General features: G+C 40.0%; 1 protein-coding gene across 1 annotated transcript in view; it reads left to right on the top strand.

Annotated features, from left to right (window-relative positions):
• Positions 1-16,078, top strand: part of LOC146855885 (uncharacterized) — a 295,136-nt gene that overhangs the window by 109,705 nt on the left and 169,353 nt on the right. Inside the window, exon 4 of the mRNA XM_085653829.1 lies at positions 13,983-14,086. The gene's annotated coding sequence lies outside the window, so the exon portion shown is untranslated. The remainder of the gene's footprint in view (positions 1-13,982; positions 14,087-16,078) is intronic.

Below are 16,078 nucleotides of genomic sequence, written 5' to 3'. Positions count from 1 at the left end.
TCCATTTCATTTTGGCATCTACAGAACCCCCAGGTAGGAAAAGACGCTCAACTTTGGTATCGAGGTTGCCCCACCTTAAAGGTGTAAGATCTGCTAGTATGAGCCCCCGCTTGCATAATGTAAGACTTGGAATTATTGACCTTCAGGTCCTGCTCCCCCCATAAATTGGACAAGAGTTAAGGAGAGTTTGCAGGCCCTGTTCAGTTCAGACCATTAAAAGAGGATTGTCTGCATACAGCAGAACTAGGAGCCCTTACCGTCCCACCTGGGGAAATGCACCTTGGTATCCAGTAGGATCTTCTCCAAGTTATTAATGTAGATGTTGAATACAAAAGGGGCCAAAATGCAGCCCTGATGGAATGGGGAAGGTATGTGAGACCTTCAAATCACCTGAATATCGCACGTCTGCATTAGTATCCCGATGTAGATCTAGTAAAAAGAGAACTATGTCTCTATCCACCCCCAGAGAGCCGAATCAGTCACAACTTGCATCTATTCACACAATCAAGTACGGAAGAGAGGTCCATAAAGGCTAAGAAGATGGTACTAGAGCGCCCTACCGTATACTTGTTCATTATCCTAAAAAGGTTCAGGCATTGGTCTAACTTTGAATGACCGGGGCGGAAGCCATATTATGCATCCGGCAAAATCTTATTCTTTCTGTCCCATATGGACAGCCTGCTTAACAAAATCCGTCCAACAACTTTAACCACTGTGTCCAATAGGTTGATCGTCCTGTAACAATGTATGCTATCTCTGTTCCCCTTTTTGAACACTGGGACAGTAATGGAGGTGGCTCATGAGGCTGGGGACCAGAAATAATGGCTGCATTTATAACAGAGGTGAGCTCTGACACCCCAAAGTCTATATGGGATTCCAACCAGGCCAGGAGCCTTTTTGCGGGTCATACCATGTATTCCCCACCTCACCCTCAAACTATCAGGGCTGATTTTCCATTTCGTATCCCAGGCGGCATACACTGAACAGTGGGGCCCTCAAAATGGCTGACCCAGTCACTCTCTGTAATGTAGGCGTCCAATGCCTTAACCCCGCCCCCCACCTATGGAGCGAGCTGTTGACAATGCTCCAAAACTTGGTGCTGCTCTTGACAGTACTAGCTTCCAAGAGATTAGTCCAAGCATCCTCCTTCAGGGCTTCCTTACGAGTACGAAGGGCCACTTTATACTGCTTTCTTAATATTCTAATTAAGGCATTATTTTTAGGGGTGGTATGCAGTGCCTTTTTAAGCGTCCTGGCCACTACTGAACAGTCGAACCACCTAGGTTCCCAGACATTTTTGCTTTTGGTCAATGGGACCGACAATTGATCGGCAATGGTGCGGGAGATGGATTCGAAAGCTTTAACAATTATCTCATCCGACTGTGACTGAGCAGCCAGGCAGATCTGGATCTCATTCTGGCATTTAACCTGAAGGTATGCAAAAAAAGTCCGGGGTGATTTGTGCCCATTTGAGCCTTCTTCCCCCATCTGTTGTCTGAAGTGCAGCATCACCCCCTTACCCCTTCTTCATGCTCCATAGAGGCCAAATGGCTTTAAGACATAGCGGGTTGTGATCACTAAAAATACTTGCTTTGATACTAAATTCAGATATCAAATAGAGAGGGGTGGAGACAAAGATGTAACCAATAAATGAATCACCACCTTGCCCTTTAAAGGTCGGAATGAAGACCCTCTGTTCTGGATCCAGTTTACCCATTGTTGATTGAAGGTCGAGATCACATACTAGGGTGTTTAGAATGTCCCCCTGACCACTATGTTCAAGGTGTGCTGAAGAATAACGAGGATAATAGGAACCCCCCATTACCTTGCAATCCGCATGGATGAATACTAAAATATTTCACCAACACGATGTTAGAGGTGTGGCGTATAGAGCTATTAAAGTTAGTCAAAAAGGTGCCCAGACGCGTTATATTACACACTTCGGGGAGAGATGAAGTAGCATTATAGAAGTTCAGGAGCAATAAACTGCTAGGCCCTAGAGAAATTAACAAGGCCTGCAGACAAGGGATATTTGTGTTCAGTTTAACAATGTCACCTTTTAAGCTTAGCGAGAAGTAAATGGAGAGACCCACCCCCCACCCCCTCCTTGGCTCTGCCCACCTTCGAAGGAATTGCAGGCACTGAGAAGGACTTGTACCCTTCTAAAGGAGGGAGGGAGGGAGGTTATCAATAGCCCATGTCTCCTGCAAACAAACAAAATCAAACATTTTATCAAAACGGCGCCACTCTAACTTTAATCTTGCTGGCCAGGCTTGCTATGTTCCAGGAGATAAGATTACAAGACCCAGGGTCCCTAGGGTGAAATCCGGGGTTGATATGGCCCAGCTTGTACAAAGGGGCTGGTAACGGTGATAGGGCTATAGGGGTCATTGTTACAGGTCCTTCAAGTCAATCACAGTGGCAAGATGGCCAAGGGGTGCAAAGGAATTAAAAACTTGGACTGTTGCGGAGGCCTGGAACCATTCCTGTGGGTCTGTAGATGAAGATTTTGTAGCGAGCCATGGAACTGGAGTTAAAACTGGGGGCAGAGGTTTATAAAAGAAGCCCAGCGGCAGGGCCGTGATGAAAGAAACCGGGCCCATTGTGGAACAGCCCCCGACCGAGTGAAGAATTCTCTCTGCCACATGTGGCTGGTTGAAGTTGATTATTGAACAGTCTCCACTGCAGCTCTTTTTTGACCCTCCTATTCAGGCCATCCTCCGTGCCATGATGATGTGCTTCTCCACTCTAAATCCCAAGCCTGTGTTTTTGTTCAACCAGTACAAGACTTTATTTTTTAACCGCTAGAAGTCTTTAGTCGAGCCGGGCTTTAGCACTGTTACATTACTCAGGACCACGACATACGGTGACGCTTCTTAAGGTAAGTGAATAATATTTGAGCCTGGGGATGCGTGCCTGGGTCACTGATTAGGGGGGGGAGGTGTCTCCACCTACTCCATGCTCTCTCCTAGGGGGCAAATTGCCACGATGATGTCCCTTTATCCCAGCAGGCTCCATAGAGTGCGTCCTCGCCTGTGATCCTTCCTTTAGTGACAAGGGAGAGATCAGCCGTGGCATGGGGAGAACAGGAGGGATGATGCTCTCCTGCAGTTGAAGGTGGGTTGTGTGTACCCTGCCCTGTGCCAGCACAGGCGCAATATGGTCTTGGCTCTTTTGCCTTCCATTGGCCGAGGTAGTCACGCGTTCATTGGGAACTTTGTTACTGGTCCTTTTGTTGTGTTGGAGACGGTGGGAGAAATCCCTTTCAATTGCGGTCAGGCATTGCTTAATTGTATCCAGTTTGGAGTCTAGCCCCTCAAGAAGAGAGGCCATACAAGCATCCAGCATGATTGCTAACTCATCTTTCGTAGGTGGTGCTGATCCCTAGCTTTTGGAAATGGAATTATCCGGTCTAGACCATTTAGCCTTAGCCCCCAACAAAGTGCACTTGTGTTTGGTTCCATGTCCTAGCCCCCTGCTAGGTACACCTTCTATATCGTTTTGACGGGAGGAGTTAGAGAGAGACTATCGAAATCGCTAGTGCAAAGGGAGCCCCCCCTCCCCCATGCTCATGGATTCATTACCCCTATCATACTCCAGGCACATGAGGATCTCTTGGCTCCACCACATCAGGAATACACTGTGCGGGTGCCTGTCCAGTTTCCAAGCTGAAAATGCAAAGATTCCGGCAATTAGCAGGGGATTGTGACAGCCTACAGGTCGCCAACTCAATCTCCTTGTTGAGGACCCCTGTGGCACTCTGCAAAAAGCAGTCCATGGTCGCGATTGCCGGTGCTGCATGGATGACTGCTCGGTCTTACGTTTCCTCATGGGGCCAAGCTGGATAAAGAGAGCTCTTTAGGAAAAGCGGTGTAGCTCTACAAGACAAGTAGAGTCCTGATAACCCGATGACTGGCCTTCCCTCCATACAAACCAGTTGTTACGAAGGATAAAGAGTTCAACATGTACACACAAATTGGTTAAATTATTAAGTACCACAGATACACCTGACCCCCAAAGTAGATGGAGAAGTCGTGTACCCTCCTTAGCGGGCCAAAAACTCACCTCTCAGATGGCAGTGCAGGGATGTGTTAAGGGGGGGGTCATAGGTCACTTCGCATCACACAACCAAGAGGGGGGCCCAGCCCAGCCTCCTCTGGGCTCTGACTGGCATGGGACGGGCTCGCCCCGGGCCGGGGGTGTCCCAGGCAGCAGGAGTCCTCCGCTTACCTTGGAGTGATCAGAAGAGTGATCAGTTAAGCTTCCATTGTTTCCTGCAAAAGTTTTTTTGTCTAAATTGCCTGTTAGTGCGCAGTATGCAGTATTTCCTTCAAATTGAGTATTGTTTGGATAACAGACCGGAATACTCTTGTTCCCGTATGCTAAGGATTGAGTACTGATTTACATTTGTAAACTGTTGGACATACACCTTACAAAACCTTTGTGTATGATATAAAGCTACTAATTTCCTCCAACGATTTCCAGGTTGACCGTTTTTGTAATACTTTTATTACTCAATGAGGACTGTTAAATTGCTGTTGATTTATTGAGAGATAAATTCATCGTTCCATTGGTGGGTCTTATCACATTCTTGAAAGACCATGAAATCATCCCAAAACACACTGTTGGAGTTTGTTCACACTATACATCAAACCAAAGCGATCTGTTCAGATCTGACATATTTTATAACTGTTTATTAATCCTTTGACATTACCACAATAAAACTTATGTTATGAATGAGGAAGACACAACCAGGGGCTATAGGCATAACTGTTCTCTTTTGATTTCTTCTGTTTTTTAACTCTTCTTTGTGTTTTGAGCTCGACTGTTTGTTTTGAACACTTTTCCACAGTATATATGTGGACTAATTTGTTGTGCAGAAAGAGAGTTTAGTATTTGAATTAGAATCTGTTACACTTGCATCATGGTAAAAGGAATGTAGCATGAAATGAGAATTATACATTCCCTGCTGGAAAGGCACAAATAGGAAATAATACACACTAACGTAGTTCAGTTGTATACATATGTGTGATAAAAAATTCATGCCTCGTATTTATAATTGCCATTGGTGTCCTCCAAGAAGCTGTTGCCTTCTTGGCTTCTATCTGATACTTCTCTTTAAAGGGTGTTCATCTAAAGCAGCCTTTGACTTTCCCCCAATGATTTTATCTTCTTCAGTGCGCCATTACTCCCAAGCTAGTTTTGCACTCTACAAATTCCAGAACATATACACTATGAATCCTAAAACGGAATTTGTTAGTTCCACTTTTAAAATATGGTGAAAAAAAAATAAGCTTATGAACTACAGTCTACAGTCTACTACTGAATCTTCTATTTATTGCCACTGTTTTCCTAAATGCCAACAGTGAAACTCCTTTTTAAAGCTGCGAATTCATAAATAGGCAATTAGGATATCACAGCTTGGATAATAAGTAAGCTTCAGATTGGCTTTTACTAATGCACAGTATCCTGAAAGATACTGTGTGATTTCTAAAGAGTGTATTTGGAATGCATATGTTGAACCTCATGAGAAAATTGCTTTTGTGCATGAAACCAGGCGAACTCCAAAATGACTTGACTTTGCTAGCACATAAAAGCTATTCCATAACCTTTACCTTAATTATTTTACATAATCTCTTTATGGTCTTTCCTTCACCTAAAGAAACTAAAGTGTGCATACACGTGGACACTGCTGTTAGAAGATAGTCCCTTGTCTCAAACAGTTTAAATGACTCTAAAGTGTTTTCTAGCTATCAACAACACGAATCAAAAAGGATGAGCACCGTTGCAAACCTTTCCTTCCATACATTTAATGGAGTTAGGCAACACACTTGGTAAATGTTACGCAATTTGTAAAAGAGTGTTTAATGCAAAAAAAAGACTAAACAATTCTATAAAAATGTGGTTTTCTAAAAGATATTTTCCAAATTTAAAACATATAGTTTGCGTACCATTTGCTGATTGTCATGTGATGCTGTACATGAACTCTTTACCTATAATCATGTTGGCAAAATAGGTAAAACATATTTTACTGCAACAAATGTTTTTGCCAAGATGTTTTGCAAGAGAATATTTTGATTTTTTTATTTAAATACAAACTTCAGAATTTCACAACTTTCTATAGTGCTTAAATGTAAAAGTTCACCTAACTTTGTACAAGAAATGTAAATTTTCCACATCTAGGAAAACCATACCAGATGAATCTACAGTATTAAACTATATTTAACTGTTCTGTTTCTGGTTTTATTTTCAAATAAACATACGATATTATGTTTATAGTAACTTAAAAAAGAAAACTAGTTTAAACTTTGTGAATTTAAGGACCTGGATAGATGCACCCCGTAGTTTGAAAAGAACATTACACCATTGTGTATTTTTGGAAACAAATGAGTGACAGTCCAGGGAGGCCATGACAATCAAGGCACAACATTGTCCCATATTTACTTTACTTTAGTTTCTAATGAGCAGCTATGTTCTGACTTCTCTCATTTTGTTAATAGTATACTGGAACTGCATCCATTTTCTTTATCTCAATAACCAAATTATTTTACCAAAATAATCATTGGTATTCCTGCTATCACAACTGAAGTTACATATTTATTTCCAGTCATTAATATATCAATCATTTTACACTGGGCCTAAGGAAATCACTTAGAAAGGCTACAGACTTGTGAATGAAACTGTTATGAAAATGAACCTTGACACATTGCAGTAGCCCTACTCTTCATGGGACTGTAAAATGTTATCAAAAAGAAAATATCCCTAAATGAACTTTACTAAAACATGAGTTAAAAAAAACAGCTCATCACTGTCATTATAGATTTTGAGCCTGCCAGCTTACATAAAATTGGATCTGTGATGAGGTAGATTTCTAACACTGACACTTTACCCTACCAATAATTCAGTATTGGGCTTAGTTTATTGGACATGATTATTATAACCAGTAATGTGCAGCAGGTTGACAGCTGGTCTAAGCCTTGAGTCTCATCCATACAAAAGGAAACTAAAAACAACGTCCATAATTTGATGGCCTACCATAGGTTGGCTAAATGTTTCTGATTATATCTCTGTCCCATCACCGTATTCATGTTATCATAATGAAACCCTTCCTGCACTGGTGTGTAAGTGGGTGTCCTGGAAGATGAGGGATAGTTTTTTTCTCTTATCTTCCCTCTCCATTTAAAGTACTTGCCTCGCCTTCCCGTATGATGGGGAGCCTTCCTCATAGCCCGTTACAGCCTGCCTTCATGTATTGTAAGATTCTGTGAGTGGCAGCTGTGAAATATGAGTGGACTGCCCGGCGCCTAGTCTGAGACACTACTGTTGGCTGCAAAATTAGTTAGACACCCTTAGTAAGTGACATATGGATGAAAATATTCTTTAAACAAGGTATTGCCAAGAATAATGCACTTTATCTCCATATATCATGAAGACTGAGTATTACATTTGGCTTGTAGCTGAGGAAGGATCCATTAACCCCTTCTGAGAAACAACAATTCCATGGAAAATTATTAGCCTACAATATATTCAGTAACCAATGCGCTGCTTTTATTGCCTTAGGCACTTGGTAGTCCTAATCACCAAATTTCGAAATGGACACTAATCATAATCAAAACAGTGGGGCCATCCATATTTTTTCTGTGTTCACTATGACATATTATCGGCATAAGGCAATTACAGGAAAACAGTTTGTCCTCATTTCAAAGGAAGGCTGAATAGTACTGAGAAGAGTTCATCCTAGACATTTCCAATTTACCCAGTTAAAACCTGAAAACCTTCCTGCAGGTTGTCCTCAATGTCCATATTACGTTTTGTGAAGGAAGTTGCCACTTACATATTTGACGTAATACAAGAAGTAATTTTGTGGCTCCAATCTGTTCCACTACGAATGGCATTGAGGAGGCATACATTGTCAGTGATCCTCGCAAAGATGAAGATAGTGAAGTTGGTGGGGCCTGAAGAGAAGGAGAGTAAAAATTATTTAGCACCACTCCACATGCTAGAGTTGAGACTGGTTGTGAGGGCTCTTGCATGGTGACAATGAACATTCAACACCTCATACTTGATACTTTTGTCCAGTCTGCTTAATAAACTAATCATTGAGCACATTACGATTTCCTTAGTTACAAGAATACCTTTAATGTTAATTGTAGGGCACAAATGGAAGAGAGAGAACGCACTTCATTTGATTGTCTTTAAATAGAGTATAAAGGTGGCGTATAACATAATCTTCGAGATAACACAGGCTGTGTAGCAAAATTATAGCAAAGCAGTAAGTGATCAAAACAGTACCTTATTGAGTAATAAACACTTCTTGTAAGGTTCTCCTCATCCCAGTGCACAACCCCCTGTGATTCGCTCAATTTATGTGGCTCATCTCCCCAGTGCATGTTGCTTTTGGATATTCATTGCTAAAGTTTTTCACCCCAACATGATCTTACTTGAAGAAAATGAAGCCAAGACGTTCAACTCCGATATTGGTGCTAAGATTGGACAGGGCGAAGTTTGTGCACATGTGCGAAGATGTATTTCTCCACCTTTCCCTGCGCACAGCTCTTCATAAAGTGTTCATGATTAATAGGCAAAGCTATTATAGAAGGATCAGTCCAATCTTTGTTACTGATGTTTCCTGGCTACAGTAGAGGAGCCCCCGGTCTGAGGACTTTGAGTTACAGCTACCTTTTTATCTTATTGATCCTACCTACCCCTTGTTCTAGTTAATCTGCTTTCAATCTACTTTCCCTTCATATCAACACTTTGACTGAGAATTATTTTTCTTCCGATGGAAGCCTGAAAGACCACAAGAGAGATTACTTTTTCTTGACGGCTTCATCATATTGGATCAGTTCTCAGGCTTTTCTTGGTGTATTTCTTTCTTTCTCTGTCTAATACTGGCATTTAAATACTTTAGGGGAAAGTAGAAGAGTAAACCAAGTCCTGCCGTTTGCATCCTATGCCCTGACACTTCACTCACCCACAAGTCATCTTATCACAACTCATTGCCCATACTAGTATTTTGGCAGTGTCTGACCACATCACAGCATCACAATAATATTGTCACATTATGCATGAAATCTTCCCTTAAGAAAGAAATTGACCTGGTTGTATGGCAGAGGACAGAGTTTCTCCATTTGACCACCAGAAATATTAATAATTTTGATCAATTAACACTATGGATTTGATACATGTTGTGTGACTTTCTTGTAATTGGGTGTAGTGAGCTTAAATTTCAAAATTAAATTGCCCATGCTTTAAACTGGATATTCATTGGTTAAGGTGTGCTGCTGTTACTCTGATTAACAGAAGAAGCATATTTTACAGAGCTCCCCCAGAACGCCTTCAGATAACTGCACTGCCTGCCTTTGGTTTTAAAGACTGATGCATCACCTATAAATCCGTAAATTGAAGCTATTCCTGGCAATCAAGATCAAGACTTCCAGCGGGAAACACAGCCCCTGCAGTAAATAACGTAAAGTGTGGTTTTTGTGATCATAAAATCAATTTCTCCGCGGTTTTAATATCTTGTATCGTTTACTTTTCGATCAAACAAAAGAAGAAAAAACATCTTGTACACCATTCAAGTGAATAGCACGGATCAATGGCTGTGAGACCAACGGGAATAGCAATCAATTAATGTTAATTTTGATTAATGAGAAAGAGAAAATGTTAAAAAAAAAATCCGCATAGAAATCAAGTTTAATTGGACTAAATTTAAAGTGGTTTTAGAACTTTTTTTGCTTTTTGTAGTAAAATAGGCATTCCGGGGTGTAAAGACTCGTACATTATTGTAAACATTCGTTGGTAGACTTTTCACGCTTTTTAAGTGTTTGGTCATGAAATATTAGCAGGAAATAATGGTCCTTAATCTTACATTTCTAAAACAAAGGCAAAGGTTTTTAACAGATGCAAAGCTTACTTGTCTGTCAGCGAGAAGACTACTGATGCACAAAGAATTGTTTTTCTGTACGAGCTGTTTTAATTTTCCTGGCAGACAACCTTGCAGCAAGGGCCATACCAGGGACACTTCACAAAAGGATGGAAGCAGCAATACATATACAAGTGCATTCTGTTTGCTATTTGTGAGATACGAAATAGACCAAACTGAATTTGTGGCAGGGCAGAAAATGGATAAAACTGTTTGCACAACTTGTTTTACTTTTAACATATCAATAAGTGAATAAAGTACTCGACAACTTTAAAAATGTTGAAATATTGGTCTTTGATGCAGAATCAGTTTAAGATTTTTATTACACGAGTGTCAACGCAGGAAGTTGCAAAATCCATTTTCCACATTTTTGTCCTGGTTCTAAAATATGTGTTGTGGACAGGAGCTAAATCTGTTCGGTTCTGTATCACAGAAGCTGCCAAAATTGCACCAAGGAATCCAACCTGTTTTTACGCTGCAGTGGTTGTATTATCAAAAGTGAACAAGCAGAGCATAAAGCGTGCATCCGATTGTGCTGGCGAAAATCTAACCTGGAATGATATAAAAGGGCATTCCTTCATTTGCGTGGGGGCATGGCACCATGAAAATGAGAACTTTTTCTCTGAGCTGGTACAATATTGTAGGCATGGAGCAGAGAGAGGCAAAGATGTCATGGGCACACTGACTTAAGCTGCAACCAGGTGGTATCAGATGATGTGGACCTCCAAACATCCCCTTGCAAACGTGAGTGGAGTCATTCATTGCAATCACTAACAAGAGGATCTCTGTCCTACTTTGAAGTGTAGGTCACTTGCAGCCTGCACAGTAAAAGGCAAAACTGCAGCTTCAAACAGCCAGTCTGCCTTTCACTTATGCATTCTCTTCAAGGCAGGTGAGTTTTTGGCTGCATTAGCGGTAGCTCATTCATTGTAATAAGGAGCAATGAGCTGGTCTGTGCCCTGTGCACCAAGTTGAAGGTGTGCAGTGGCACAGACAGGACCATGTGCCCTACATGTAAAGATTGGAAAAAGTGAATTTTTGCAATATGGCCTAATCATCAGCAAGTGTACTGTATCGCACTGAACATCAGATCACATGGACTCAACATTCTATTGTAAGCAGACGACACTCAACTCATCCTCTCCCTATCCCACGAACCCAACATCTCCAAAACACAACTTTCAAGAAGGAATGGAGGCAGTCGCCAGGTGGTTGAAGAACAGCTGCCTACAACTTGACACGGACAAAACTGAAGTACTCATCATAGGCCCACACATCGACGCCTGGAACACCTGGTGCCCCAGCCCTCGGGACCCCACCCACAGACCACATACGCAACCTCAGAATCATTCTGGACTCCAAACTCAAAATGGATCACCAAATCAATGCTGTTGTCTCATCCTGTTTCCACATCCTCTGTCTCCTACGAAAGACCTTCAACTGGATTCCCCTCGAACACGGGAAACTAGTCACCCATGCCCTCATCAGCAGCAGACTGGAGTACGGCAACGCACTCTATGCCAGGATCAACAAGAACCCTACCCGCAGTCTCAAGAATGTCCAGAATGCTGCCTCCAGACTAGTCCTCAACCTACCGCGCCACTGCCACATCTAACAAACCCCTGATTGATTGACATAATTTATAGAATTTCTAACATGCTTGATTTTATGTATTCAAAATTAATACAACATTGGCTGCCCAAAAAATCTCTACAACACCTTGGCCTTCAAATATATTGAATCTGACCGTTTTAGTGAGATAATCTTTGCATAAAATGCCATTGAGCCACATAGATCCAAGATAAACATTTAATAGTCCTCCAATGTAGTGTGCTTAAATTAGTACTGAAATAAAAGGAAGAGCTATCTAGAGCACCATGTACTCATTTCTCTAATAGGTTGAGATATATTGTTCGATATGAATGAGGAAAACAGTATCATAAAGACTAAGGTTCAGTACAGCAGATGATCATACCATGTATAACCCATGGTAGAAACATAATTTAATCTACAGGTGTATCAAAAGAAAGGAATGCTAGACTAAAAATATAAAGTATAAAGTATCTGCAGCGAGCCAGTCAATAGTCAAAATTCTGGTCAATTTCTAGTTTAGGTACACTGTAATAGGATCATCAGGAAGAAGAAGAAATGGGAGCAAGAGTAGTGTTCTGCAGAAAAATACATGAATCAGGGGAATGGAAAAATTGAAGGCAATTTTGGAAGGATTTCATGGTGGCAATGATTTAAATAAGAGAAGGAGGTAAATTTATGGCAAAGTGCTGCTTATATAACCCTGAACATCTATAGAAGAGGAAATGATTACATTCCAATTTCTGCAAATACTATTGTGAGTTAGGTGACAAAAGTGGCATAGTACTTACAAATTAGTGGTCCCTTGAGGAAAAAATCGAAAAAGAAAAAATGTAATGAGAAACCTTTTTATAATGAGCATTGTAAAAGAAGAACTGAGTAAGCAAATAATGGTTCTTACATAACATCAAGAATGGAATGCAAGGTGTCAGGCGAGTCGAATTAATCAGTCCTTAGTATATGGAAAAAGCACCATGGAAAGCCAGTGATTTAGAGGAACAAAACCCCTAGCAGGAATACATTTGGTCACAAAGTAAAGCAATGTAGCAGAAAAGAAACCTAGTTGCTTAGAAGGTAAAGCCAGTAGAGAAATTGTAACATCATACTTGTTGAGTATAAACAATTGCAGTCAGTGGCATATATTCACCTACGGTGATTGTGTTTGACAAAGCACAAGTGTTGCCAGAGAAGCCATTGTAAAAATGCATGGGAGGTGAATTTGCATAAAATCTGATATATACGTGGCATTCTGTGACCCAGGTCTAGTTTTTATGTCTGAAAAATAGAAAAGGTGAGTGGTTTCAAAAAGTGGAGCAGGGGTAGAATCTATTGACAAAAATTTCAGATCCCAAATTCTTTTTTTTGTGTGCAATACTCCAGCAGTACAAGATGAAGTGGAGTCATGGGAAACCAGGAACTTGATATTTAAAGTGGGCTAGTAACAGAAAATATGAAGGCAGCTCAACTTAACAGTTTAGAACTTACAGCCAATGAAAGTCAACTTGACTTATTAATTCGCTGCTGTCCCTCACATAGGTTGTTGTGGTTGGTAGCAAGCATTCTATAAAATAAAGACATTTTTTCATTGTTTCCAATCCTGATCCACAGCCAGATACGATTGGTCTAAACGATGAGTCTTACAGATTTTTGTGTATGTCCGGTATCGCGTATATTACGGGGGTGTGGTGTCTACTGTTTAAACAAAATTGTTACCCTCCCTCTCCCCCTTAAGCTTTTGCCTCAATTTTTGAATGCCAGGATCACAAATGAGTATGTTCATGATCAAACAATGGTTTGTGAACCTCCTGTTATTATTTGAGAGTCTCTAAGATGACTATGCTACACCTTTTGTCTGTTGGCTCTGTCGTAATCTCTTTATTTATTGTTTTAAAGTTCATCAGTGCTGTTCTTTCTTTTTTACTTATGCTGAAAGGTGAAATTTCTGGTATCTTTGAGTATGGTGATATCTTCAATAATCAGATTTTCAATAGCTAAGACTTTGAGGCATGGTAGATGGGGGGAGTGATACTAGAAGGTACCCTAAGGCCGGTTGTATAGTATTGTTATCATACATGTTTTTGCAAATATTAGGTAAAGTCAGATTGTCCAGTAAAATGTTAACAGTTCCTATTGTAAGGTGAACAAATATGTCCGTTCCATTGGGACATTTGAGAAACTGTTACTAGGTAGAGAAATTTCAATTCCGCCAACCATTTATGGACTGGGATCACAGAGGGGTGAAAATTTGACTAATGAGGTCCTCCCCAGTCTTAAATTATGTTATCACCACACACTGTCATTAAAATTTTTATCATAAAGTCAAATTTCATATCTCATTCACTTTAGTGTGCAAAATTGCACAGTTAAAAAAAATTAAAATCTGTCGCACATTTAACTAATTAAATTAATATATTTTTTTTATATATTCATTTTTGTCATGTTTTTATATTTTTCTTTTGTCGTGAAGGAAATTGAAGCTGTGTATACCACTCCCGTGAAGATATCAATGTAAAATAGCTATTATTGGATCCTTTGGTACAGGAGAGACTTTGAATTCATGTACATAACAAGGCAAGTAAAACATGTTTTATGTTTTCTAAATATTTGCAGTAGCCAATTAAAAATGGATTGTACATTAAATTCTTATAGCTCATGTTATGTTTAGTGCATTCCCAACCATTTGTTGGGTACCACACTGTTTAATATAATAGTTGATTGGTGGTAGTGGTTACATGATTGAGGTAACAAACATGCCTCCAAAATAAATTCCAGTTTTGAACATCTAGAAATATGGCACACATCAGTGAATATGTTTAGTATTTGTGTGCCTGCAAGGTGTTGGCATACACATGTTAAGAAACAATTGTTGCCAAGTTTGATTGAGACAACATCATATGGGCCCAAGTCTCTTCCATTTTTTTGTTTTATATAACTTGCTTATAAAATGTATACACACATCTGGAGAAATAATAGTGAACATAAGAAAAAAATCACAACAGCAAAAAAGGATAGTTGCTTAAAAATGTTATTGTACTAAAACTGAAAATACAAAATAAAATGGTCACTGATCCTTAAATGTTTTCTCAATGGACTTTCTATTTTGGAATTGAAAACTATCTAGTAGTTAAAGATACCTAAAAAAAAGAAAGAAAAAAAATTGGTGGTGTATCATCATCATCATGGGAAAACCTCCCTGACAATCAGAATCGCAATAAGCATAACGGTTTGGAATTAAGAGAGCACTTTGTATCTGTTATTAGCATTATTAATTCTGCTCTCATTTGGCCTAATTAACTTTTGCAGCTTATTTTTCTTTTTTACCAGATAGTTGCCATTAAATCAGTATTTAAAATATATCACTAGCATCCACCTCTGTATCCAGATCTATGAAAAGAATAAAATGTTCTGAAATCCTACTTAAAAGGTTACTGTGGGTTAGAAGAAATGAAAATTATTTTTATGTATTTATTGATTAGTTGCATATGGAATAAATTAGACCAATCCAGCTTCTTCTCCAATTTCTTATAAAATTCCTTAAATCATTTGCGGATTAACTTTAGTCAAAATGAAGCAAGGTGAAAAAAGCAGTCCAGTCCAAAAATCTTGCCTTTTGACAGGTAAAAGCCTGTATGTCCGAAACCTAAAGTAGAGTGTCCTCTACAAAGAGCCACCCCTGTGTCAACATCCTTATTTTTGTGGGCATGTCTCTCAAACATAGCTGATTTGGATTATTAGTCTCCCAATTAGCATGTGTGCTGGTGTGCTAATGAGTATCATTTTGCCGTTCTGTGACAAAGATCCTTATATATATTCACTGAAAAAACCATAGGTTTCACACATGTTATAGTTAGCGGAAATTTTACTGATAAAAAACCAATGAAATTCCCCCGTTATAGTTACTGCAGGCAACTATAACTCACGCGACCGCAATCCTCTGCTGATGCTAATACTGTATTTAGACACTTATTTGCCCATGTCTTCTTCCATACATTTTTAGCTATACATATATTACAAATATTTTTTTTTCATAAAGACACATGTCATCAGCAGAAGATTGCGGTCGCGTGAGTTATAGTTGCCTGCAGTAACTATAACGGGGGAATTTCATTGGTTTTTTATCAGTAAAATTTCCGCTAACTAGAACATGTGTGAAACCTATGGTTTTTTCAGTGAATTTGCAAGGTTTTTTAAATGCTAATTCCTAACTATAACGTGTGTGAAACCTATGGTTTTTTCAGTGAATTTGTACGGTTTTTTAAATGCTAAGTTACTTTACGCCATTCGTGGCGTGCGCGCCCACTTAACGCAGTTCGTTCTGTGCGCGGTGCGCTTCGCGCTCCGCGCGCCCACTTTACGCAGTTAGTGCCATGCACGCACGGTGGGCACGCGGTGCGCTACGCGCACCGCGTGCCCACGTTGCGCTAGATGGGCCATGTACGCACGATGCGCTTCGCGCACCATGCGCACATGGAGGACATATGATGCACTTCGTTTTGAAAGGTAATATTTTAATTTTTCGTATATTTTATAAGCCATGTACAAATGGTGCCCTTCGGGCACCAT

Source organism: Triturus cristatus, chromosome 4_1 (assembly GCF_964204655.1).
Source record: "Triturus cristatus chromosome 4_1, aTriCri1.1, whole genome shotgun sequence".
NCBI classification, from domain to species: domain Eukaryota; kingdom Metazoa; phylum Chordata; class Amphibia; order Caudata; family Salamandridae; genus Triturus; species Triturus cristatus.
This window is presented reverse-complemented; position numbering and strand designations above follow the sequence as displayed.